Below are 27202 nucleotides of genomic sequence, written 5' to 3'. Positions count from 1 at the left end.
AGACTCCAGGAATATGCTTGGACAAAGAAGCGTCTTGCTATATCGCTCTCTTAGAACTGAGTGTGGTCCCTCAGCATTGAAGTCCTTCTATCAGGATTCCTGCCTCAGCTCACCTCTGTTGACTATCACAATATACCAGCATGACTCCTATCATTCCTCCCAACACTTATGAATGAACAAATGTCTTGTACCCGGACTTTTAACCATATTATATGCTGTTGGTGATAGCTAGCTACAGCTGGTGTTCCCTGGTTAGTTTGAAAAGGCGTAATAGCTTTTACAAATGTTTTACCATGCATATGCAAGGTCAGCATTCAGGCACCACAGAAACATCCAGAAAATCCTCTGGAATAAGCCTAAAGCAACTGGCATAGATGACCTCAACGTGAACCTTCCGGTTCACGTTGAGGTTAATCCCCTGCACCTGTTTCCTGTTAGAAGCAATTAGAACGCGGCCTTTGTGAACATTCTAAAACACCCTCTAGTAGACAGCCTCATTAAGGTAATTAGTTTGCACCTGTTCCTTTTTACAAACCATTAGAATGTGACCTTTATGAATGTTCTAAAGCAGTCTTATTTAAAGACCATCCACACTCCTCCCTTTCGCTTAGCCTCTTCGCCTGCCACATACATGTTTCCAGCTTCCAGGACTCTGTCTTGCCAGCTCCCTTGATCCTCTTGCTTCGACCTCACCGCATAGAATGTCTTGTATTAATCTTGCACCTAGATGGAAAAAAGAAGAAGAAGAAGAAAAGGAGAGACGCATTAAAAGACTTGATTTTGCTACGTGCTGATCTCCGTCGCAACATCGTGCTGTAAACATAGGTAACCACTGTTTTTGTTCAATTTGTACATACTGTTGGCAGGGCTCTGCCAGAGAGGATTTGGGTGAAGCAAACCCCGACCAAATTTGCTTGTGGGTTTGATGCTGAAATCATACTCACTATAGTTTACAAGATTTTGATGATGGAGTCACTATGGACTATCAAAATGAAAACAAATCAACAAAACTAAAGGTTATTTTAGATCTGAAAAGCTTTTGTGAGGTGATACCATAAGATATATAGTTAATACTAGAGTAAAGCCTTATTATTTGTTTGCTTATAGGTACCATATCTGCCGGTACCATTCATCAGACTGGTGGGAATGCCTGCTGCTGTGTTGCTGTTGAGTAGATGAGCCACAGCATCTTTGACACCACACGCTCTCTCCATCCCAACCCAAATCCCCCTGGGATTTGCCACCAGAGCAGTGTCTCCTTCTGTAAGCCGAGGGCAAGTCTCGGGAGGATTCGGGAACTTCTGGGATCCAAGTAGGTGGCTTAAGACACCTTCCTTCCCGCGATGAAGACAAGCTCCCTGTTAGTTCAGACAGACAATACTACGACAATGCATTACCTGAACAAACAGGGAGGGACACAATCTAGACTTCTGGTCCTCGAATCACAGTCCATATGGATATTGCTCATAGTGAGGAACCAAACAATTACAGCAGTACAGCTCCCAGGTGTTCAAAATACAGAAGCAGATTCCCTCATCCATATTAATGAAGATCTCCATGACTGGGTTGTAATCGACAAAGTACCGGAGGAAATGTTTCAAGAGTGTTACTGGCCCCACATAGACCTGTTTGCAGTTGCAGAAAACAAAAAAATGCCAAGACTACACCCCTAGAGTTTGCCAACTGGGGCCAAAGGGCAATGCCCTTTTGATTGACTGGTCCAAGACATTTCTCTATGCTTTTCAATTGATCCCTCTTATTCTGGCAGTTTTGATCAAGCTGTAAAAATCCAAAACCAGAATGATACTAAGAGAGCCGGAATGGCCTTGTCAATGTTCAAGGACCTTCTTCACCTCTGCGAGCGCTCGCACAAGGGGTTGTCGTGCAGGCAGGATCTTATTTACAATCACTGCAATTGACTTCTTGGCTCCTGAATTCTTACAATAAGACCATCAAAAGCTACCACATGACTGAATGGACATTTTGAGACAGCCAAGCTCCCTTCCACAAGAAAATCCTATGCTTTGAAATGAAACAGGTTTTGTATTTGGTGTATTCAAAACAATTCTGATCCATTGTCATGCTGATGTGTTGTTACCTTTCCTACTTCATCTTACAAAGTCTAATTTACAGTACTCCTCTATTAAGGTACACCTTGCGGCCATAACTGCCGACAGACAATCCCCCTCACAAACTTAATTTTCTTTAATTCCTCTGGTTAAATATTTCTTGGAGAAGTTCTTTCCCTCTAGTTAGACCTCTCTGCCCCCATGGGAACATAAGATTTTTAAATCTAAATTAATCTGGCCTTCTTTCTAACCTATTCAGAGGGCATCATTATAACACCTTACATGGAAAACAGCTTTCTTAGTCTCAATTACTTCAGAGATCCAAGCCCTGTGTGGAATGTAATGTAATGAAAACTTATCCTGGTATTCTCCATAAAGTAGTCTATGATTTCCACATTAATCAAGCTATTTATTTGCCCACTTTTTTTCCAAATCCTTCAACACAGGCAGAGAAATTTCCCCACTCCCTTGATGTGTTGAAATTCTATTTGGACCAATCTAGAGACATAAGAAAATTAGATAGGCTCTTCATAAATTATGGTCCTGTAAGAACTGGTTTGCCTTCTACAAAACTATCAATATCACAATGGATAGTTTCTTGTATCCTTTTTGTATATCAGTCGGCGAAGAAGACCCTTACCTGGTAGGCCAAAAGCTCAATGTACTCTAGGTAAAGCAGCTACTACAGCTCTTCTTGGGAATGTCCACTTTACAGTTATCTGCAAAGCCGCCACCTAGAGTTCTGTCTATACTTTCACTAAGGATTATTGTCTTGATTCTGACTCCAGGGAAGATACTCAAGTAGGGCAGGCACTGTTGAGGAAACTTTTTGGATAATTATTGGATTGTCTCCATTTCTTGTCTGCTCTCTGAGGGATGGACGTGCTATTCTATTCAGTGCTGATGACTGTTGATCAGGATCCGCTGGAAGAGAAGGAACATTTACTTACATGTAATCCTAGTTCTCTTCCAAGGGTATCCTCATCAAAGTAATAAGCAACCCTCCCTGCTCCCTGGACAAGAAATACTACAGCCCTCATTAAATGTCTCCCTGGTTCCTATATTGTCTCGTAAAAATGACCTGACCACTGTCTTGGAGCATGATGGGATACTGATAGTACTGTGTGGTTCTTAAAGGCATAGTGCTAGTTCTATTAGCTGAATGTATTCCTTGCAGCCTATTGGCTAATTTTATCCTTCATTTAGTTTCCTTTTAAAGAAAGCTTGTGAAATGATTGATATGTTCACCTATACTCTATGGTGACTTTTTTAAGGTAAATGTTTTCTTTAAAAATGAAAATAAAGTTTGGACTTCTTAGCCTGTTGATGGGCTGCAATTGTGAGTGAAAACATATTTTTTAGATTGATGTATTTATACATACATTTATTTTGTGAGTTCTCCGGGCATAAGCAGGACTATTTATGGCTTTGATGAGGATTCCTTGGGAGAGAACTAGGATAACACTTAAGTAACTTTTCCTATCTTGACATCAAAAGTCCACAGAAATTCTGAACTGGTTCCTCAGATACCCGCCAAGGGGTGATATTACAACATGTCTCCTCACAACTGCAGTATGTTTCCACTTGTCCTTGGAATTTCTCTTTAGTAGCAGCAGCTACCTTTTGCTACAGAGCTCTTTGCAAGTGTTAACTAGGAGCCGGTATGAGAAATAATCTGCTGCTCTCTCCAGAAATGGAAGGGCAACAATCCACTATTGCAACAGGCTTCCGTTCAGGGCCTATACTTCTCAATTCCTAAAAGCCAGCAAAAGTCTCGAGGCACTATCAAGGGAGCTGTTTTTGGTCACATAGATCCAATACAGAACTAGTGAAAAACTCTCTTGACGGTCCTTAGTTAGGCAGTCAGGAATTCTTCAATGCATGAGCATAAACTTCTACTTCTGTTCCAGTCGACTTTCTGCTGGAAATGGGTTAGAAATTGGTGATGACTGCTAAGAAAATGACTAAAATACACCTTGTCCTCCCATGTTTTATAGCAATGTGACACAGTTCCTCTTATAGGGGTCTGCCTTCAGGTAAACGATATCCCCTATTTACTTTCACCACAGATAAAGAAAATAGTGAATCTGTTCTTTCTTTGTAAAAAACTCTCAAAATCTCTAAATTCATCCAAGATCTGCCAAGTTAATCCCACGAGAGACTTTAGGAGATATCTACCTCTATGTCCCCATCTGCTCCAGCTCCCTAGCTTTGACTTTCAGAGTTTGGGGCTGGTCTTTAACTCAAAGTAAGTGTATGCTGGAAGGGTTATTTACATACTCATACCACTTTGAAGTCCTAGGGAGCATTTACCCTCCATTCACGGGCTTCTGTGAAGGATTACCTTACTGAAGCAGCTGCTGACTCTGCTAGCCCTGGTGTGAAAATTAGTTGTTAATGACAGGAAGCATAGCAGGAATGTGAAAAACCAAATGGATGTTCTGAGTACAATAACTGCATGTGAAGTTTTGAATTCTAATACAATCTATCACCTTGATATATGTGCGTGTAAACCACAATATGTAGGATCAACTAAACGCGTCCTTGAAGAGTATTGGAAAGAGCATATAAATTCAATTTAAAAACAGAGATGAAAGTTCACTCTAGTAATGCATTTTACACCAGTCATACCATTAATGATCTTCAATGTATCAAACTACCTGATAGACAACAGGTGAATTTTGGTCGCAGAGGTGGGAATCGAGATCCGAAATTAAGAGTTCGAGAAACCTGGTGGATTGATAAATTGGCTGCTGTTATCAAAGGCTTGAACATTGACCATATACTCCACACATGTGTTTTGTAATTGGAACATTTTGTACCCATATTTGGATAATTAACATAATAGGCCAGGAAGTGATATTACCTTTTGTTTGCGCGATATAAGAATATGCTCCTCTTTATCCCTCAGACTTTAGCAATATATTCTTTATTTATGAAATTGAGTTCAAGAATCGGCTCAACAAATTTTTTTCCACTTGATAGTCCATGGTTTAGTGATAGGTTCATTGTCTGGAATCTAACAGTTGGCTTTGGGGCCTGAATGCCTTCTACAATATGATAATGTTTACAGAATGTGTACAAAGGTGTGATTTCCGGCATACGCTGTAAATCTTATCCTTGCTGGAAGAAGACAGGTGAGATTTAGTTTTCATCACGGAAACCTGGCTCCATGAGGAGTCAGAACTAGATATTGGTCAAATCCTCCCCCATGAGTATTATATAGTTAATAGAAATAGAGAAAACAGGAAGGGTCGAGGGCTTTCAATCATATTGAAGTCCGCTCTTACTTGCACCACGGACACCCCCCCGGACTGTCCCATTGTGAAAATCTTTCATTCTTCAACACCCTGTCCCATTCATTTACTTTTTCTGGAGTCCTAATATATTGTCCTCTCAGTTCTGCAGACCAGTTCACCCAAGCACTATCGGAGGCCTTCGCCAGTTTGGCAATAAAGATACCCTTTTTCACGGTCCTGTGAGATTTAAACCTACATTTTGATGAGTCCGCTGACACATCATCAACTAGTTTTATGTCAGACTTAGCTGCTATTCAACTGGTTCAAAAGTAAGGGATCCCACCCTTGCTAAAGAGCACCTACTAGACCCCATTTGTAACAATAACCATTTGCTGCAAGTTTTCAATTAGATATCCATTCCCTGGACTGACCATTTTTTAATTCCAGTGGTCCTTACGATCCCTGGTCTAACATCTTCTCCTAAATCTTGGGTCTGGGAAGACAGAGCTTGTTCACAACTCAATTGATACAAATGGACATACATCCTTAACAAGACCAAATCTTCCTCTAGTCCCCCTCCACTAGTAGGCAATACCAAGATCTCGGAATGGTTAACCCTCTTTCTAGATCTAACCAACCCCAAGAAGAAAATCATTCAGGAAAAAAATAATAAGTCAGCCCCCTGGTACTCCCCTTATCTTAGAACTCTTAAAAAAATTTGTAAGATTTCAGAAAGGGAATTGAGGAAGGACTATGTGGAACACAAAAAAATTAAATATTGGTAAACTGTTAGAACCATATAGCAATACAATAAGCCCAGGCCTCCTTTTACGAAGCAAGAATTAAGGAAGCTGCCAACTCCCTCATGGAGATGTTTAAAATGACCAAAACTTTGCTGGAACCTAATTTCATTGGGCCTCCCTCTGAACCCTCCAGCAACAGGTGTATTGCCCTGGCCACCTTCTTCGAAACTAAAATTTCAGAGATGAACATCTCCTTTCAAAAGAAGAAGGGAAGTTCAAACCCAACCCTCCCTAGCACCCCTAATATATCTAAGGAGCCTGCGACATTCCTGCTGTCTGAATTTCCCCCACTCCCCCTTGATACTTTTGCTGCCTTTTGTCAGGAAAATTAAATCTGGATCCCCCCTTGACCCCACTCCGCCAAGAATCCTTGCTCTTTGAGCAGACCTATTCTTCCCCACACTGCTTGAGGTGGTCAACCTTTCCCTAGAGAAGGGTCTAGTGCCTAGGCAATGGAAACACACCATGGTTAAAGCCATTAAAAAAAAGCCTAATCTTGAGCCAAGGTGCCCAGGGAACTTTCATCCAATTTTCTCTGCTTCCAGGCATAAGTAAGGTGGTAGAAAAATATGTAATTGGCCAACTCCCTCCTGCACCACATGCAAAACGGTTATTGGCCTCAGCACAGCACCGAAGCTGCTCTTTTAGTAGTGGTAAGCACTCGAAAAAGGGATTGGATCAAGTTGCTATTGACACTGTTGATCACCTTGCTTTTCTGGATAGGATTTGCAAGGCCGGTGTCATAGGGAAAGCCTGGATTGGCTTAGTTCCTTTCTGATGGACAGAATCTTTAAGGTTTTTGACAAGGCCTGCACCTCTACACCTGTCCCCATCACCTGTGGAGTGCCACAGGAGTTATCGCTTAGTCCTGCGTTTATTAACGTATACGTGCAACCCCTGGCAGATATCATAACTTCGTTTGAGATTTCGATAGTCTCTTACGTGGATGACGCCCAGTTGCTTTTCTCACTTGCGCCTGACGTGGATCCCCCAGTGTCCACCTTCAGTTCTTGTCTGGAACAAGTAGTATGCTGGATGTATATATCCTGCCTCAAGCTGATCGGAGCCAAAATAGAATTTATGATCCTTTAGAATAATCCCCCTTCCTATAGGACTCTGGGTTGGCCTGTCTGGCTCAGTCCCCCTCCTTCCCCGAAACCAGCTATAAAAAGTTTGGGAGTATGTCTGGAAAATACTCTATCCATAGGGACCCAGGCCACCATACTCTATGCCATCTATTTTGGAATCCTGTGTATGTTGCACAAGATTTTGTCCTCTGCTTCCCCAGCCCTTCATGAGGCTGGTAGTCCAGGCTCTGATTCTCTCACGCCTGGATTACAGCAACTCGCTCTGCTTGGGTGCCCCCAAGGCATACATTTCTTAACTACAAGTCGTGCAAAATGCTGCTGCATGGACGCTGTTAGGAATCCCTAGGTATGTGTCGGCCAAACAGGGTTAGAGGGAGCTCCATTGGCTTCCTGTTGCTCAAAGAATTGAATTGAAATCCCTGTGTGCAGTACACAGAGCCCTTCATGTAAGTGGTCCCCCTATCTCCTGCCAACTAGTCACCCCTTCTCCCCAAAGAGGCTTATTGGATCCACCAATTCACACCTGGCCTCCGTCCCTACTATTAAGAGGGCTAGAAGGGGAGGATGGTCTTTCTGTTTTAATTCGGACAAGCTCTGGAATGCCCTTCCCTTGGCCATCCGATCCACAAATGATGAGCTTAGTTTGCGCAAATCCCTTAAGACCCTCCTTTTTATGATCTGATTTTCTAGGTGACTCCTCTGTTCTCCGTTCAGCGGTTCTCTTCTCCTGTTAGCGCTGGGATGACTACAGGTCGTCATGCACTCTATACGTCCCATAGCATAGCATTAAATTAAAAAGTACGTTTCTGAATCGGGTGAAATTGTAAATTGATATATATAACACACATTGAAATTGCTGTGTGATGCTAATTTTGTAAAAATATATCTATAAAGTTGTATTTCTCCACCTGCTGTGTTACTGTCTAAGATATATGTTGCTTTGGCAGAATTGTGTTTTTTCTTTTCTTCAGTCACATAGCTGAACTTATTCAGACTATATTTTCTATTTAAAAAGTGGTTTAAGCACTGTATGCAGAACAAATCTTACCAGTACAGTTGTATTTTCATATTGGATTATCTTTACGCTCCTTATTTGGTTTATATAGGGTTTTCCTATCACATATTACAGAGTATGAGTATTACTTAAGGTTTTACACTGTATACAGTTCCTTCAAGCGTGCTGAAGAAATGTGTGCATGCAAACCCTAGATGCCTGTGGGAAACATTTTTCCTGCACTTCAGTGAGGCATTCCTGGATTTTGTACTGCAAGGCAAAACATTTTCACTGGTACAGCTTCTTTACCATTGTGGTAGAGATGCCCCATTTAGATTGAAGAGTTGCCTTTTTAAGTGGAGCACATGTAACTAAGGCCTTATCAGCAAGCCCCACATACTCAAAAGGTCATAAACACTAGGGGGTCTATTACGATGGTGGGTGGACAAAGTCCGCTCGCCACTGCCACTGCAACGGCAAAAGGGAACGCCTACAATAGGTGCGGCGATCCCACCATTCAAATTAGGATGTGCCCACCACACTGGCGGGCGCATCCCGCATTTTATACATTGCGGCGTAAAAAATGCATGTAGTGCATTTGCATGCACAACGTGACAGGCACCGCACGGTGCCTGCCACCTTGTGCATGCAAATGCATGGTACCCCCATGTGCACCCCCCAACCGCCCCCAACAGCAAAAACCGCATGCCTTCCACCATGGAAAGGCTGCTCTCCACCTGCATCGTGATATGGATGGCGGTGTCTTGCAGACACGCCACCATATTCAGGCCCTTTTCCTCCCGGTCGACGAGTCGACCGGCGTAAAAGTGGCAGACGGTCTTCCCGTTCGCCATGGACCCCCCAGCCATCCTAATGTGGCGGCCGGGTCATTCTTGGAAGAATGGCGGGCAGATAGCCACCGCGGCCCGGCGGGGGCCGTCCGCCCGCCATCCTAATGAAGCCCTAGATGTCGAAAGCAAAAGAGATGGATGAAACATGGTAAAAAAGAGGAATTACCTTGCACTAATAAAATGGGTTTTACAACCCCCCTGCCTTTTCCAAATTCATCCATACAGAGATCACGTTATCTGGAAATAGTTGTACATTTCATACTGTATTTGAAGGCACATTGGTGGTATAAGAATACTTATTGTTGTTTATTGGGATTTATAGATGAGCGAGTTGGCTTAATGTGTAATTAACTATGCTAAGTCAATAATTGGTTGACGGTGTCCATCATACCCAAATTGCAAGAAGGGTAAACACTTTCTTATATGGAATAATTGTGCGTAGGCTAGAAACAGGGAAAAAGCATTTTTTGTTGAAAATCCATAATTATTTCTCTCTGGCATCTCAGCAGTGGTGCAAACCTTGGGCATCTAGTCGCTAAGGTTGAAGTTGGTAGTGGGTTGGGGGCAATTTTCATAGGTGGTAGCTGCTTTTTGTCTGCTGGTGGGATGATGTGTTTTCTTAGAATTTAATTATATTATAGATTTAAGATGGGACATGTTTTTTTGATTCTCTAATTCTCCAACTCTTAGCTATTCCTTACACTTGTGCTGACATAACACCTATCATGAATGTTTACTTTTTGCCATTTTATTGACCATAATCCTTTTTGCTATTTACGTTATTCCCAATAATTAGTTATTTCTCGTTTCTTTTAATTGTCTCCTTTTCTGAACTCTCCTCTTAATGTATCCTATTTAATTTCTTCAGGAAATTGGGGCTGACGGTTTTGATGGGGGTGGGACGGTGAAGAGTAGATGGTACTATCGAAATATTCAGTTGTGTTTTGCACAAGCCCTCACCTGTACTCTGAATGTATATAGTTTATTGTAAAATCTTTTGGACAAAGCTACATCTTTTTTCATAACATTGATTATTTATCAGAATATTGTATGTAGTTGTATTTGTTTGTATTTTTCACCTGCTTTGAATTATTTACTATGCTACAATATCTCTTTATTCCCAGTTTATATATATTTTTTGGGATTGTTAGTATAAATAGTTTACATTTATAGACATTTGGATGAATTCCAAAATTACTATACTGCATACTCATAATATGGAGTGTTGCCTAGAAGAGTGAGTTAGACCATTGTCATACACCGGCAATTCTATTTCTAGACCTTCAGTTATTCAAAGCAGTCACCTGCAATATAAACATCAGTGTAGGGTGATTAGTTGTTCATGTTTTACCAGGTCAGTTTTTTCCACTCCTATGCTTTCTGTTAGTTGTCATTGTACATTTTTCATTCTCATCTTGCAAGAATTCTTGCTACCTAGTTGCCGTTCTCATTTTGCTCCATAATGGTTTGGATCAGAACCTTATTCTGTTAAGGCAGGAGTCTTCAACCTTTTCTGTAGTGAGAGCTTCTTCTGATCAGTGAAAATCATTGTAAGCTACTGAAGGCTAAGCAACTCGCGCATTGTTACCAGGCGCCCCCTTGCCCAGCTTAATTAACTTCAAGCCTAATGTCCATAGAGCCTAATGCTATGGTTCGAACAAAATACTTAGACTAGGGGCATGATGACATGGCTGCCATATGTGTCAGTGAGAGCGTGCCCTTTTGTGGATATATGAACATGTGCATGTATGAGTGGGATAAATGTGTATGGGTGACTTAGAGACTGTTGTATGTACTTGTGGTACAGGACATACCTTTCACCTTATGTGGCACTGTTACATGATTAATACAAGTGGGAGAAATTTAAAGTGCAGAAAAATATTCTGCAAAAATGTTAGGAATATGAAACTTTTTCTGCACTTTAAATTTCTCCAACTTAAAATAATGGCTGTATTCTGCACGTATAAATATGGCACTACATCAAGGCTGAAGTGTTAACTTTGTTTATATGGATTCTACAAAACTCATTTAAATTTTCTCCAATTTCCAAGTGTCACATATACAAACACCTAGCATTTTGCTCCCTGTGGCCTGTAGACATGGTGCCATATTTATAACAGACTAATACATTTGTTTAAATGGGAAGAATGTTAAGTGAATACACATGCTTCATAAAACATTAAGACTTATTTGGCTTAATTGAAAATGGAGGAAGACATTCATACTTAATGTTTCATGGAAACGTTGTCTTCATATTAAAGCTCTCCCATGTGTAAAACTAAACAAAACTGTTTTTCCCGGTTGTAAATATGGCACAGTGTCTACTGGCCACAGGGAGCAAAAGCCCCACTGCTTGTAAATGCCATACTTTGAAATGGGAGGAAATAAAAATGAAAGTTAATCATTAAGGTGACTTTTTATTTTATTTTTCTCCCATTTAAACATCATTTTGTTCTGAGCTCCAATATTTAGTAGACAAGGACTTTTATTTAAGTGTTAAATACTTCAGTTCTTCACCTCTGTGACCCAGCCTGGCCCATAAATCTGACTGAGCCTTGCTCGTTATTAGGCTCTGCTATCTGCAGCCTGATGATAATAATGTAAAGTAACCACGACATTGCCTTAACAGTAAAAGAATAGTCTTGCCCTGTGCTTATTTGAAAATGAATTCAAGGCTGCCAGCTACTTGGAAGGTGTCTGGGAGCTACCAGTGGCTTGTGATCAATGCATTGGAGACACCTGTGTTAAGGTCTATGATTTTAATTATGCTAAGTGCAGCTAAGATACCTTGAGTCTTTTTGGTTCAAATGTATTTATCCTTCAGATCAGGTAGCTCATGCCACCATGTTCTGGTTTCAAGCGAAATACATCATGCTCTTTTCCATTTGCATAACCTCTGTCAATTGTGTGTGGATAACAACCATCTGCTTCATACCTATGTTCTGTGTCCTTTAACATGGTACTCCTGGTACTACCTTGCTTGCACACCGATTACAAGTGCACAGATTCCTAAAGCGCCATTGAATTTTATCCCTGCAAAGAAGATCCAGGCGATAAATATAGCGGCTGGGAACACTAGGTGAGGGTATGAGCGGCATCTTCCCAAACACTTTCCTACTCCCTTGTGGCGTTTATACTAACAGGCCATACAACAGTGGTGCAAATAACCTGTGGAAGTGGAAATTTGTTGAATGCCATAAGTTCATTGTTTGTTGGTTGAAGGGGGGTGAAACCCTCCTCATCGACTGCCGCAATCCTTGTCAGGGTGAACAACAAACAGTTGCTAAATTAACCTGTGCTTAACCCTCTGGTAGCTTTGCTCAAAAGCAGTCTGGCTTAACTTGGAGGCAATTTGTGAAGTATTTGTGCAGCACTTTAAACAGTGAAAAAGTGCAAACACAACACAAGAATAATCCACACTACTTTACAAAAATAGAGTACGTGTTAATAAATTATTTGAAATCAAAACAACAAAAGATCCAATCAGGATAAACCAGAGTTGGATTTGTAAATTTTGAAGTGGAAGATAGTGCTTAAAAGTTCAAAGTGCCAACCACAGAATCTAGTTGCACGAGAGCGAGAGAAAATCGTAAAGCGATGAAGGGCTGTTAGACTTTGCTAAGCAGATTGGGCCTAATCTCTGCTCCCCTCCAGACTTGAATAATTTATTGAGAAAAAATGTCTGAGAAGGTAAAGTTCAGCAGGACAAGGCAACCGGTGGTGTCCAGGAGAAGACATTGTTGTTGGGCAGCCACTAGACGAAGTCGCAATTAAGATTTCTACGCTGTAACTAAGTCTCTTTTATAGAAGTCTAACATCTGCAGCGAGATGAAGCTGCAGGGTGTAGACGACGACAGCTCCACGAGCCCCCGTTCTCCTTATGCAAGGAGCCGCTGAGCACGATTTGCTGCTGCATAGAAGAATGCAGGAAGGAGCTACTGCAAAGTCAGGCTGACTGGCGATGCACCTTGGGCAGATTGGGGAGCAGGTACGTCCCGGTCTGCTTTTAGTTTGCAGGGCACTGTGTGGCAGAACATTTTCAATCCCAACTTTAATATTTGGGCTCTGAGGGCACCTTTAGCACCACTTCAAAGGGCCCAGGACTGGAAGGTGACCACTTGGAGGGTCAGGTCTCACCCAGGCTGGGTCCAGATGTAGGTATAAGATGGTTGGAGCCTTTTCTGTCCTTGAAGCTCTGATCAGGAGCAAGCCAATTAGCCCTTGGAGTTATCCTAGAAGCTCTGGGTTCAAGCAAAAGAGGAGGTCTCAAGCAGCAGGCCAGTCCTTTGGGGTCACAAGACAGTCTCCAGGCAGCAGTCCTCTTGGAACAGCAGAGCAGTCCTATGAAGTGCACAGCAGGGCATTACTGTCAGAGTCCTCTGTAGGTCCAGAAGTGAACATAAGAGTGGGACCGAGGGTCCTTATATTTATACCTGCTGCCAGCTTTGAGGTGGAAGAAACTTCTGAAGTTTTCCTCAGTCACAAATGTCTGTCATTTCATGACTCCCTGCCTGGTGCCAAGATATCTAGAGGCAAAAAAGGCTAGCGTGAAGCTATTTGTGTGAGGGCTTCGGCAGCTGTTTTGAAGTACAAGTGGGGCTGTGCACAGCTCCACCCCCACATCAATCAATCAATCATAGGCATTTGTATAGCGCACTGCTCACCCGGAGGGTCTCAAGGCGCTGGGGGGGGGGGGGGGGAACGCTACTGCTCGAACAGCCAGGTCTTGAGTTGCTTCCTGAAGGCGAGATGGTCTTGCGTTGTCCGGAGGTGGATGGGGAGGGAGTTCCATGTCTTGGCTGCCAGGTAGGAGAAGGATCTTCCTGATATTGTATTGGACATCCTGCCAATACAAAGCCCTCCTATTATGTGGCTGGGAGGAATACACAAAGGCCAATTGCATCTAGTCATGTGACCCAGGAAACAGGCTGCAGGCACCAAATGATTAGGACAAGATAATGCCAGTTTTCAGAATTGTGACTTAACGTACAACTTCACCATTAATGAGGATTTTAAATTACAATTCCTTGGACGAGATAGCTACCACCACATCAGAGGACTCTAGTGCAGAAGGTGAAAAGGGAGCAGCTTTCTTCCTGGGCTTCTGGATGGATGAAATCACAATCCTAGCCGACTAGGGAGAACTCCTGAAAGACTTGGAGCCCTCTAATGTCAAAAGATCCTTCGATGTCAACCAAGAGATCTTCCAACCCCTTGACAGCAACGTGTGCGTGTGCCTCAATGTCTAAGATCTTGATATCATTCTTCTGCTCTTTGATATCGATCACATCTTGGGGTACACTGCCTTGACATTATGCGGGATTAGGAATGATATGACCATGAGTTTCTGCTCTCTCACCTTCAGAGGTCTCAAAATCAGCATCCTGGAAAGAAGAAAGGGTTCAGTGATGACCTCCCTTCCTTGTAGCAAAAGTGGATACTGGAGTTTACAGTATTAACCCAATTTCACCCTTCTGCACCCTGAGGTGAACCCTGTCCCTCAGCCTATTTCTCAGCCTACTACAGGACATCTTCTGATAAATTCCACAGTCCTTGACATGGTGAGAGTCAGAAAGGCACCTCTTATGGTCATCATTTCTCGACATCTTCCTCCTGGAGGATGGGCATTTATCACAAATATTTGGCATGGTGGTCAGAAAAATCAGAGATGTGAAAGAACCCCTAGGAAAATCTGGAAAAATAGAATGGTATGGAAAAGGTGTCAGAAGACAGGAAACTTCCTAAGGCATCAAATAAAAACAATTGTTGTTAATAGCCAAAAATGCTTCAAACATAGTTTTGTTGAGTGTAAAAAAAAACTTCCTCACTGTCTCCTATTATAGGTTAATACAGGCTTATAAAGTACTTAAAGGGACGTTATTATTCTGTGTGCTAGCTTCATTAGTACACCATTTCTGATTTTAGGCTATGTTACATATCAGTTTAAATGGTGTTTCTCAGCCAAATGTACTACTATATTTCAATTTTGGTTCATTGGAAATAACAGTAAATGTTGGAATTGGCCATGTTTCCTTTTTAGGTCTCGGCTGACGTGGGCTGCGCATATGCGCAGTCTCGCTGGCGAGATTTAACGTTTTTGGGGTATTTCTATAAAGGGCTTTAAGCCCAGCCCCTCTTTTCCATTGGCCGGCATCACCGTTTATGCTAAACGGTCGCCAGCCATTGAAAAAGAGGTGTTTGTGACGTTTACTTTTGGCTTTCAGAGCCGTCCCACTTGGACGGGCTCGTCTGCCTTCTTTCTGCCGTGAAAGGTTTCTTATCTTTATGGAGCCATGTGTTTAAACACATGGCCCCATAAAGACAAGAGATCACCCCAGAAGCCTCACTGGCTGGCACCGGCACTGGAGGTGGTTGGATGGGTCTTCCTTCGGTGCCTGGGGCCCTGCTGCATAGAGCACAGTTTGTCGTGAATAGAAGGAAGCATACACTTTGACATGCAGCCAGCGCATGCTCCACAACACATTCGTCACATGTGTGCTCTTGGGCAAATATTTATTGTCTGTCACACACTTTCCTCCCGGAAAGGGCATTACCTTCTACATGTGCAAGTTGTGAACATTGCTCAAGGACTTCACAGTTCAAAAGACGTTTTTTGATCTTATAGAGCACGTCATCCGACTTGGGTGTTGTGAGGTCACGTGATGTCACTGGAGCAAGCAGCAGGAACTGACCCTGTGCTGCGCTCTGACTGTGGGTGCTCTCTCTGGGCTGCCTGCATGTCTGAATATTCCGGCAAACGTCTAACGCCACAAAATATTGCATCCAGAATACTGGCTGCCAAACATAGTGAAGGTAAAGAGCTTGTAGGTAAGTATAAATTTCCTATTCTGAACCGTACATCGATGTGCATCAAAGATATATATCGCCACGGTACATCTAGATGGAGTTACGAACGGTAAATGTGTTCTTACCTAAAGGCAGGTTCTGGCCCACTGGAATTAATCGATGTTGCGGTTGCTGCGTTTTTTGCTGCATAATCTGCAGATCTGTTCTAAAAAAATGTTTATACCTTAAACGGGTCAAAAGTTTTTAAAAAACGCAGCAACATGTGTTGCCACAAAGTGGAAGGCTATTCTCAAAGGGTGACTGCTCACTTTTCTGTCACTTATTATAGTGTTTGGGTATTAAAGTGCTATTAATGAGGTGAACGCTTTTCCCAGGCAGTGCTGCTATGTGTAAAAATTACAACATAATAAAGCAATACTATCACAAAAAGTACAGCGTTACGACGCAGAATTTAAGTTTTCTTGCTGCATAATTTAGCCAACCCTGCCGCATAACGTGGCTTCTCTGCCGCATTATTGCAGTGACCCTGTTATGTGTAGTTTCCTTCACCTATTTCCGCAGCACAGTATTTCAGACTGGATGTTCTGGTACTACACCGATGCACATGTCTCTTCTTTCCTACAAATGGAACCGGGTGGAAAGTTCTGGAGACGAGATTTGAATCTCATGGGCTCTGGCAAAGAATGCAAGTTTGTTTTAAGTATTTGATGTATTGATTTTAAGGCACTCGTACGACCAACGTACACTACAAATAAGCAACAAAGTCACGCTGTATATTTTGATCTTTAATAGAGTAATAATCAATGTAAACGTATTTATATAGCGCTTAGAAAGTGAATCCCATATGGAACAGGCGCTGTCATCATTGCAGGCGCGCGTTGGGTTGAGAGTGTAGTGTTAACCCACACAGCCTTGGAGAGCTTACGCAGACCAGCAGTGGTGGCCAACTGTTGCCCGGGACTACTTTTCACCAGCTGACGTCAGGCCTGAGTTTTTCCTGAAGTTGGAATTTTGTAGGGATTTAAATATCAGTAGTGGTGGGGTGCGAAGGCGAGTGTAAGTTGTATTCTTTAAGGTGGCTTCACTTGAAAGGTTGGCACCAGCAGAAGGGCGGGAGGTCGCCCACCAGCCTGGCACCAGCAGGGCTGGGAACAAACAGAGGTTTGTTATTGACCCAGTTCACGCACCTTACCCGGCCCCAGGGCTGTGATTGCCAAGGTGGAGCCTCCTAGCAGCAGGAGACGCGGAGTCCTTGAGGCAGCAGTCCGTGTCAGAGCAGGCAGCGTTGAGAGAGGTAGCAAGGGGAGGCTGGAGCCAGACTGTACAGCGCCCACATCATAGCGCCCACATTACCCAGGGATTACTAGAGCTGGAAACACGCCACCATGTCCACAGTGCAGGTCATCTAAACACTTTTGGGCCAATATCTCGCATCATTAGAACAAGTTTAACTCCTGAAGACAGCAGCAAGCATCAGAAAGGGTCCAGTCTCTGGACAGGGCATGGCACTGCGCTATAATATGCTTGGCTGCATTTTAGTAACTTTTGATCCGTTTGAACGAGGACATTTCTTTATTAAAATCTGCAGAGTATGCAGCAGAGGGTGGGTTATGTGGCAAATCCCTAATTATAAGGAAAACACTGCAGTCACAAACTCGCATAATTCCAGTGGGTCGGGCTAAGACCCACTAGCGGGACTTAGACACATGGCCAAGGCTGCAGGCGCCGCCTCTAACCGGAGCTTACTGCACAGTCACGTTAGTGGTATTTCTATCGCGCATTCAATTATTCCCACGCTGCTGTATTGCTTTGTCCATCTGGCAACCACTCCTGAGGAACTAGAACAGCCGTTGTTTGGTAGTGTCTGTCGCTTGTGTGTGGTTAGAACAGAATAGAGGCTTTTAGTCTTCAGGCCTTGTTTATGTCATTTACCGTAAAAGTAAAATGTGTCTGTTCTAGGAGAGTGATTATGTGTCTGTTGTGTATGTGTGAGTGTGAAGGGAGACTTTCCATGGCAACCCAGCTTCTTATCAGAAGCTTCGTCATGTTACTTCCCTGTTCCCACCCCCTCCCGTCGGCCGTGTTCTCCACCCCCGCCCCTTCCCGTTGTCGTGTTCCCGTTCCCTTTGTTCCCACCCCCTTCCCGCTGCCCCCTCCTGTTCACCGTGTTCTCCATTGCCCCCCTTCACACCACCTTGTTGGAATTACAAATTTTATATGTATAAATAGCTGTAGAGGATGGGGCGCGAGGCGAGGCATGCCCCCCTTGCGTGGGGTGGGGTTGGTGGAAAACAATTACCACGGGTTGCTTTTCTCTGGCCGGAATGGCCAGTGTAACTGTATAGCTGTTCTCAAGAAATCCAGACACCGGTGGTGTATTCTGACTTTTTATTGTTTTGAAAGCAAGAACGATGAAACTATTGGGAGTGAGTTCTGCCTTTCCGTGTGTTACCCTGCTGCGGCCGAGAAGCATTAGTCCCCTGAGCTCTGACATAGACTTTTGAGGGTCCTCGCAGGACATCCTTCTCAGTACTTTACAGAAGATCGGTTTAACCCCTTGTGTGCCCATGACGAGCTGGACTCGTCATGGGGCGCGGTTGCGCTGTGCCCATGACGAGTCCAGCTCGTCATGAACCCCGCCCGCTAATGTAACGGCCGGCACAGGGCGGGGAAAGGGCGTGGCACACAAGGGGTTAAAGCAGAAACAGTAGTTGCGGGAGTCACAAACAGTGGCTCAGGCATGTACTATGTCATCAACCCCGCTGTTAAATCGTCGGCAAGTACGACGATAGCAGTATGTGGGTAGGAGGGCAGCATGCGCTCCGGGATCGGGGAATAATTGACACACACCTACTCCACGCTTACGCTTCGGTGCACTGACCCGGATCATCCGGTCCGGCCCCCATTTATTATATCAACCTCTTCCGGGTCACAGCCCAGACCAACCTCTCTGTGATCAGGGGGGGTGTTCCCCATAAACATAACATTCCTCCTTTATCATGGCAAAACAAAAACAACAAAGACACCGGTTGAAAAAACTCTAAGAGAGAGAGAGAGAGAGAGAGAGAGACTGAGAGAGAGAGAGACTGAGAGAGTGTGAGAGAGAGAGAGAGAGAGAGAGAGAGAGAGAGAGAGAGAGAGAGAGAGAGAGAGAGAGGAAAAAAAAAAAAAAAAAAGAACACAATGCATTTCTTTTCCTTAGTCCATCACAAAACCTCTCAGTCGAGACGACTCCGCTGGATTGGCCCGGAGATGATATCTTTGTCCACCTCGACCTTCACTCCCGTCTCTACCGCCTTCAGCTCCAGCTGCCCCGGACGTTGGTGGGGCTGGCCCAGGTGAGACACTCTCCTCGTCGAGGACGTCACCCGTCGGTTCGCCATCCTCGGACTCTGGCACCACCACACTTGGTCGCACCGGACACTGGTACTTTTTGAACTGGGAGACGTTCCTGGTGACTGTCTCGTGATCCCTCTGGGCAGTGACCATTGTGCCCTTGACCGTCTGGATCACCCAGGGTTCAGGTTCGAACAGAAGGGAGAACTTCCCTCGTGGATGTCGATTCTTCACCAACACCAGGTCACCTGCCACCAACGATCTGCTCCCGGCATGGCGCCTCTTGGACATGCGGTCATTCTTGACCCGCCTCTGCCGAAGGCGTTCGGATACTTGACGATGTGCCGGCGAGGATGGTGTCAATTGAGGAAACACATCATTCAGCACCCGTTGATTGCACAAGAAACCAGGGCTAGCCATAGTTGTAGAGTGAGGTGTAAGTCTGTATTCTTTCACGAAAATGTACAGGGCACATTCCATGTTCTGTTCTCGGGACATTGCTATCCTGAGTACTTTGTTTAGGGTGCGCATGAAACGCTCGGCATCGCCATTGGCCTGTGGCCACCGGGGTGTGATCTTCACGTGTCGGACACCTCTTGATCGGAGGTATTCAGAGAATTCGTGGCTGGCGAATGGCGGACCAGTGTCTGTGCGTAGCTCCCTGATTAGCCCATGGCTGGCCATGATTTTCTCGAAACGAGGTATTGTGTTGCTCGCAGTGATTGAGTCCAGTATCTCAACCTCGGGGTATTTTGAAAAGTCATCAATGACGACAAGCATGTTTCGGCCATCCGGTAGGCTCCAAAATCGGCACTCGCCCGGTGCCACGGGTGAGGAGGTATGTCTTCCGTCAGGATTGGGGCCGGCGGATCAGCGGGCCCCACCGCTTGGCAGAGCGCACAGGACCGGACAGTCCTCTCCACCACACTGTCCAGATCAGGGAACCACACCTTGCTCCTCAGACGTGATTTTGTCTTTACCACACCTTGGTGCGCAATGTGAGCTAAGTCCACCACTCGCTGCTGTAGTGACCTGGGGATGACCAGACGCGTGCCTCTCATCAGACATCCCTCGGGGGACACGGTTAATTCGGAGCGGACATTGTGAAGAGCTTTTAACGCCATTTGTGCATCATCCATTCGGTGTGTCAAGTTCTCCAACAGGGAATGCCATCTTCCTGATCCAACCGCTGATATCACCATCTCCCAGCAGTCATCCCGTTTGGTCGCTTCCAGGATGTCCTCTAGCCTGATGGGCAGAGGCCGAGAGCGTTCCACCACCAGCCTGACATATTCCTCCGTCTCCTGCGCTTCAGACTCCTCTTCTCGGGTAACTGGCCGGGCATGTCTGGATAGGAAGTCCGCCGGATTTTGTGTCCCTGGGCGGTAGACCACTTTGAATTGGTATTCTTGAAGCTGCAGGATCCACTTTTCAATTCTTGGAGGTGGTTTCGACGACACGCCCATGAAAAGAGGAATCAGCGGTTTGTGGTCAGTGTGAACCGTGAATGGCTGCCCATATAGGTACAGGTGGAAATGACGACACCCCCAATGGATTGCAATTGCTTCCTTTTCTATGTGTGAGTATCTTTGCTCTGTTTCAGTCAGAGCTCGGCTCGTGTAGGCTACCGGGGCCCACTCGCCGTCCAGTTGTTTCGGAGACAATACGGCACCCAAACCAATGGGGCTGGCATCCACCGACAGTTCAGACTCCCGGGCGGGGTCAAAATACGCCAACGTGGTTTCGGCGGACAAGGCGTGTTTGGTGTCCTGAAAAGCCTTCTCTTGAATGGGACCCCATTCCCATGTGGCGGTATTCTTCGTAAGTTCTCGTTGGGGCGCCGTTAGATTCGTTAAGTTTCGGATAAAGCGACCACAATAGGTGACCATGCCTAGGAAGCTTCTCACTCCGGTGACTGTGGTCGGGGCAGGTGCCGTCTGAATGTCACGAACTTTCGCTGGGTCGGGTGACACTCCTTGTTGTGAGAAGTGATATCCAAAAAACGCTATTTCTTTTTTTAGGAACTCGCACTTTTCGCGATGCAACGTAAGACCACTGTCCTGGAGCCTTTGGAACACACATCGAAGACGGTTCATGTGTTCCTCCAAAGTCGGTGCGTGTACTAAAATGTCATCACTGACGTTTATGACTCCTCTGAGGCCAGCCAATACACCTCTGATGGTATCTTGAAATACTTCCGCCGCGCTGGACACTCCAAAACTGAGGCGTTTGTAGCGGTGCAGACCCACATGGGTGGAGAAAGTGGTTATGGCCCTTGACTCGGGATCCAGCAGGAGTTGATGGTAGCCCGTCCGGAGGTCCATCTTCGAGAACCAGTGCGATCCGCTGACCTCCGCAACGATGTCATCGACCGTGGGTGTCAGATGGCGTTCCCGCTTGATGGCATGATTCGGAAAACGCATATCCACGCATATCCTGACTTCACCTGGTTGTTTCGGTTTTCGGGCTATCACAATGGGGGAGACCCATGGTGTCGGTCCTTCCACTCTCTCGATGATGTCAGCGGCCTCCAATTTTCTTAGCTCTTCGACCTTCGGCCTCAAATGAAACGCTACTCACCGATGCTTGTGAGCGACTGGTTGTACCTATTGGTCTATGTGAAGCCGTACCAGGTGGTCCTTTAAGCACCCGATGCCGTCAAACAGGTCTCAAAATTCTTCCACCAGTGACTCAACATCCTCCAAGTGTACAGCGAACGCAAACACCACCAGTTGCAGATGTTCCGCCGTACGACAGCCCAGCAGCATTCCCGCACCTTCCTTGGTGACGTAGATCTTTGTGCGAACGGAATTTGACCCATGGGTGATGTCGGTGGTGAAAACGCCTAACACCGTGAGTGGTGTGCCGGAGCCATAAGCAAACACCTGTATGGACGTTGGCTTCAAGACGGGCTGTATCGGGATAGACTTCAGCATGGACTGGGCCATTATGTTTATGGACACACCTGTGTCAATCAGCACCGGCGTCAGATGTCCTGCAATCTTGATGTTACACTTTGGGACCCTCCGTCTCGGACATCCATCAGGCTGTAGGGCGTGAATTACATGGATCGTGCCTTCGTCCTCATCGTCATCCATATCGTCTTCCTCAGCCCCCTGTTGTGGGGCATCCACTGCATTGATCTGCCGACCTTGTTGCCGCTGACGTCCCGCTGAGCGGCACACTTTGGCTATGTGATTCAGACGGCGACACGCCGAACATCTTTTCCCTTGAGCAGGGCATGGACCACCTTGGTGTGGGTACGACCCTCCACACATGTAGCAAGAACGAGTCGAGGGTGGTGGTTTGCTGTGTTCCGGTTTCTTTGTAGACGCTTTCTTCGAGGTAGTCGCCACCACCGCGTTCACTGGCTCTGTCTTCACTTGCCGTTGAAGGGCCGTCTCCATATGTGCGGCGCGCACTTTGGACAACTCCTTAGACCGGCCCATGGTGAGAATGTCGGCCATGGAGATTCCGGGCGTTTCGAGTACCTTTTCTCTCAACTTAATGGACGAACATCCCTGGATGAACTGCGCCCGCAGCTCGTCATCTGTGTCTGGTAGGGTGCAGGTGCTTGCCAGTTCCTTCAAATGAGCATAGAAGGTGTCGACCGATTCTTCCGGCTGTTGTCTTGCTTGTCGTAGGAGAAAACGTTCGTAATCTGGGTTTGCTAGGGGTTCAAAATGCGTGGTCAAGGCTGCTTTGAGCGTAGCATAGGTATGGGGAGGACCAGCTTCCACCACGGATTTTCCCAGTCGGTGAATGGCAGGACCACCCAGATGCAATAGCATGGGCCGATGTCTTTCGGGCTTTAGGCCGACTGCGGCAAAATAGTTCTCCAGGCGCTCCAGCCATTCTTTCCACTTAGCCACCTGTGCGGACGGCGGGCCGTCCACTACGAACGCTTCAATCGGGGGCACCGTCGTCATCCTCCCGCTGATTGGTCAGTAGCCTTGATTCAGCCTGCGCAGGCCGACCTGGACGTGACAGAGGACGTGCTCCGGGAGTGAACGCAGTCAAAATAACTAGCACCCGCACCTCTGGCGCAAGCAGCAGCAAAACTTCGGCCTACAGGCACTCGTCAGCCAGGGTTCGTGGTATGGGCGTCCAGCGTAGGTGATGGCGCCCCACGTTCCAAACAATGGTATCAGGACAGACTCCCTGGGCGAGACTCAGCAGTCGTGAACACCCCGTCTCTCCCAGCAGCCCACTCGCCACACTGATGCATCCACTACGGTCAGCAGTCCACTTCACAGGGCACACACACGTGAACTAACCAGGGATAGCAGGCTGTAGGTGGCTTCCTTCTTTGTGGCACCTCCTGGACTCACTCGCGTGTCAGGATGCAGCCAGGCAGCAGGTTAAACGAAGAGAGCTCCCCCACACGCGCTCGTTGCGTGAGATACGCAGGCACGTGCACGTGCGCCGTCACCGGGATGTGTTCAGCCCTGTCGCGGGCCCTGGAGGATACTGCACCGGGAGGTGGCAGGGAGCAAAAGAGTTGCAGGCCTCGTAGGAGCACTCTCGGGCGAGGCTCAGCACTCCGCGTGGCAGCCGCCACCAGAGCGGGTCAGGCAGCGCTCCGGCGCTCGAATCACAACGGTCTCCGGGTGAGCAGGCAGCGAAGATGCAGCCGCCGTGGGTCGAGAATCAGGAAAGACCCCCTCGTCGCCAGTTGTTAAATCGTCGGCAAGTACGACGATAGCAGTATGTGGGTAGGAGGGCAGCATGCGCTCCGGGATCGGGGAATAATTGACACACACCTACTCCACGCTTACACTTCGGTGCACTGACCCGGATCATCCGGTCCGGCCCCCATTTATTATATCAACCTCTTCCGGGTCACAGCCCAGACCACCCTCTCTGTGATCAGGGGGGTGTTCCCCATAAACATAACACCCGCTTGTATACCAATAAAAAAAGTGCTAAACATGATTGCCGTCAGGGCGCTACTGCTAAGTTAAAACCCTTGATGTGGTACTCACGAGCAATCTGCTTCTAGGCACTTAAACCGAACATTGGGCCCTCTTCCACGGTTGTGAGGGGGTGGCTGAGTTCCTGCTGTTTTCTCACAACATCCTGGTAAAAGCAAACACTCATAGGGACTGCAAAACTTAGCAAACCATGTGAAATGTAAGCAGGAACAACATGTTTACCTTAACGCTTTTACACTCACTATTTAGAAATCAGTGAGTGCTTTTGCCTGAAAAGTTAAAGACATGACTGCAGGGCCCAGAAAGGACCCGTTTTAATGTCCATTGCTTAGATCCTTACAAAACATAAGCAGTGTGGTACAAAGAACACATCCCTGGACGCAGAGCCGCAGTGCACATTTTGTTTTCCAATCCACACATTGCAGTACCTCCAGGATTGGCGCACGCATTGCAAGCCCAAGGGAAAACAATGAAAAAAGAAAACAAAAATAGCGCTCTACTGGCAAGCTCTGTAAAAGTGGTGCTCATGTGTTGGGGACCTGGGGGGGGGCTGGGGGGGGTATAAGATGAGATGTCACTGTTTTCTGAATCACCGCTTCTTGGATGTTTGTGTGTCACCCGCGGTTCACAGTCGAGCCCTCGCTGTTCACGGGACGCGTAGTGTAGTTACTCCTGCCTGTTTCTCTCTCTCTCAAGGCCTCTAATTTTTCAGCTCATTCATTTGACATTCGTTAATTCGCGTAACAGCTTCTGATTCACCCGAATGGGTATTCATTCATGTATCTATTCACATGCACATTACCTAGCGAAGAGGGTTAAAGACAGGGTGGTCCATGGGCTCAGTCACCCCCTTTCAGACACTCGCGGTCGCAGGCTCAAAACCCACCAGTCGATCCTCATTCAGGGTCAAACAATGAACACAAAATCTCGTTGTGTAATTACACTCAGCCTTTCATCCTTCAGAGGTCAACCAATAAGCACAGTGTCCTTGTGTAATCGCGCGCTGCCTTTCATCCTTCTGGTACCGACTCGGGTGCTGCGTGGTTGTGGGTTTATAGGGGAATAGGGTGGGAAGTAATTTAATTGTAATTAAGTAATTAAATAACAAACATTACAAATGCAACAGGTCTTGCGTTTGTGTAAGTTGAAGCAATTTATTAAAGATATCACTATGTATACATATATCCATCCCAATATCACTAATATATGCTTTTATACATGTATAGATCAGTATATGTATGCACACTATGCTATTATATACCCATATACATATATAGACCAACATATATATGCACATATATACACATACAATACATCTGCATATCTAAATAACGAAACCTCTAAATACATGCTTAAATATGCATATTATGTACATTGAAAAATGCTAACACAATAATAAAAACACTTCTAAAAAGAAACACCATTTGCTAGAAAAAATGCTCTAACTTGTACAAAGACGAGACCTGTTGCATTTTTAATGCTTGTTTTGAATTGTGCTGAGAAACATAGAGAGGTATCTTTAAAAGTTGTGTTCCAGGATCTCACACATGCACAAAAATATTCTGCCTTTTAAGAATTCAGTGGAAATTCCCATGGTGAAGAACTAGGAGTACAAGTAACGTTTCTTCCTGTCCATGAAGGCACTACCACTGTCCTACCACAGGTGAGCTTGAGAGCATAGTTTCTGATGAACAGACGTTTCACCATCTAGTCCTCTTCTCTGAGAATTTGGAGGCTATGGCTCTTGGCACAATATGCTCTACCCAAGCCCTATCCAGTAAAAAAATGCCTCAGTTTTATTGGATCTGCCTTTTGAAATTGCTAAGCAAAATCTTGTCACTTGCTTGGATGATGATGTGGTTTGTTTTACACATTGCCTGGCTGAAACAGTGATGGGGTGCTGGCCATTGAGGTTTACTGGAAAAAGCCTTTGAGATCTTTCTACATCTAACAAGGCCATCCAGAGGCATCACATGAGCCTTTTAAATTTGCTCCCTCTTGTTAGGCATCCTAGTACTCCCTGGGGCTTACACATAGTCCTGGCAGGCTTACGTACATAAGATTGCACTGATAGCCAACAAGGAGAAACTCCCTCTTTAGGAGGTAGCTTCCTTGGTGGCAATTAGATTGATCTTGCGAAATGTGAGCTGCATGCTGTAGGTGCCTCAATGAATTTTACAATGTTCCATAAGTGAAAGTTGGTTCTCATGACTCACTTTTTCTTTGTGCCAAAAGTATTGTTGAAAATTCGTCTCAAAGAAGAGATTATTCTCCCAACATTATTTGAATATTTCTGTGTTTCCTCAGTAGAAAATGTATTTCACAATTTGGACTTGATGCTTGTTTTGCTTTTTGTATCTGGCAAAACCAGGGACCTACATTTAACAGACCAACATCTGTTGACTTTTAGGTCCACTGATGTGGGCTAATCACCTGTTAAGGCCTCCATTGCCTGATGGATAGTTTCATGCGTTAGTTCTTGGTACTCTGCACATGGAACCACTCCTCCATCTGGTATCATACATCTTGAGGATTTCCCCTGGAACTATCTCAAGTTTGGCCAATACATCCTGCACATCCTGTTTACTGGGCCTATGCTGCCTTTCTCGTTCTTTTTCATTAGGAAGTTACTACTACCTGTCTTTGTGCCAATGGGTTTTGTCTTTTTATATATTGTTGCATGTGTTTTCTCTATCCAAACATAGTACTAAAGGTTTTCTATCTATACTTGCATACCCTTAAAATATGCCAGACCTATTGGCTTTGCCAATGCTTGTTTCATTTGAACGTAACTGCTGATGCTGTGCATACATTCAGGGAGGAGGGGCGAGGGGGGCTTGCCGCATATGATGTCCAGATGCACGCACAGTACCAGTGTGCAAAAATCTACACAATGGAAGCAGTTTCTGATTCCACTGCTCCCTGACCGGCATTTCTACAAGTTGATAACATAAATTCCCCTATGGTCTAAGAGCACCAAAGCTCCCATAAAAGTAACTTTGTATTAGTTTTTGCAATTAATTCCACTGAATTAACCCAAAAAGGAAAATTCTCAGAAATCACAGTTTAAAAATTTCCAAA

General features: G+C 45.3%; 1 protein-coding gene across 1 annotated transcript in view; it reads left to right on the top strand.

The window, feature by feature from the left end:
• The window catches only part of CFAP54 (cilia and flagella associated protein 54), a 2172274-nt gene that overhangs the window by 401686 nt on the left and 1743386 nt on the right, over positions 1 to 27202 (top strand). The gene's annotated exons all lie outside the window — the stretch shown is intronic.

The sequence above is a fragment of the Triturus cristatus genome, chromosome 4_1 (genome assembly GCF_964204655.1).
Source record: "Triturus cristatus chromosome 4_1, aTriCri1.1, whole genome shotgun sequence".
NCBI classification, from domain to species: Eukaryota; Metazoa; Chordata; class Amphibia; order Caudata; family Salamandridae; genus Triturus; species Triturus cristatus.
This window is presented reverse-complemented; position numbering and strand designations above follow the sequence as displayed.